The sequence below is a fragment of the Haematobia irritans genome, chromosome 2, assembly GCF_050003625.1.
Source record: "Haematobia irritans isolate KBUSLIRL chromosome 2, ASM5000362v1, whole genome shotgun sequence".
Lineage (NCBI taxonomy): Eukaryota > Metazoa > Arthropoda > Insecta > Diptera > Muscidae > Haematobia > Haematobia irritans.
Window position 1 is genome coordinate 72,519,816 of NC_134398.1, and position 1,167 is coordinate 72,520,982.

Sequence of the window (1,167 nt, forward strand, 5' to 3'; positions counted from 1 at the left end):
TATTTGGTTATTTGTCTAAAATTTTCCATTTTTTTATTTCTTGCAATTGACCACGAACTTCGTTGCACAAATAAGTATTGAAAACCACATGGTTTTTTCGTTGCATTTTAGGGTAGTGTTTTGTCAAAGTTTTCTCATATTATCTTCAACACCTTTTCAAAGATTTCGTCAACATTTTGGTAAATGGGAAGTAATTCGCCAACAGTTTGAAGATGTATTGAAGATGAGCTTTTTCAAGTCAAGTTGAATTTATGTTGAAAATTATATTTACCCTCAAACTGAAAAATTGTTGCATTTGAAAAACGCTCATCCTGTGTTTATTGGGATATATTTAATGTTGGGCTAACATCTGGCAAAGGGAAATTTGGAATTCCCTTTTAGAATACGGAGATTCCTTATAATTGAACAAAAAGCCTCGCCAGCATTATGGGTCATAACACTACTCGCCAAACCGCCGCCTATGAGTCCCACGGCCAAAAGATCATTTGTGGCACACTCAGCCAAATTACCTAACCTCACCACGGACGCTGTGGACTACCAGATGGAACCCACGTACGAGACGTCTCCATCAGCAGCCTGCCAAATGTGACACGCTTGGGCCACAAAAAAAAAAAATACTCTTTGTTGTGAGAATAATATGAATAAAAAATGAGAATATAGAATTCCAGTACGTATTTCGATTGTCTCATTCAACTCTTCTCCTCTACTCTGGGGAATTTTACCTGTGAACATAATCTGTATGAATTTGAATACAACCCGATCAAATATCAATTACTGGGCCCCTAAATAAATCTGCCAAAAATAAACAACAATGCGGGTGTAAATTCATTGGTACGGTCTGCATACTGCTGATTCTGATTAGATTAGCATATGGCCACAGATCGCGCTGTTCATTACGCGTCACATCCACATAATTACATACATAATACTGTCCACATCGGTGTAGGGTACTGTTGGTGTAGATTAGGGTAGGTCGAGCAATAAAAAAAAATGTTCGCGAGCAACAAAAATTTATCTCATGCGATATTTTCTTATTTTCCTTTCTTGTTCGCACGTAGTCGCCTATCTCTGCCGGGCCTCCGCAACAAAACTCCGTTTATTCCGAGTCTACGAAAGAATGAACGGTGTGCGAGAGGTTGCCGCCTGTGTCCGATCACATCAGGTAAT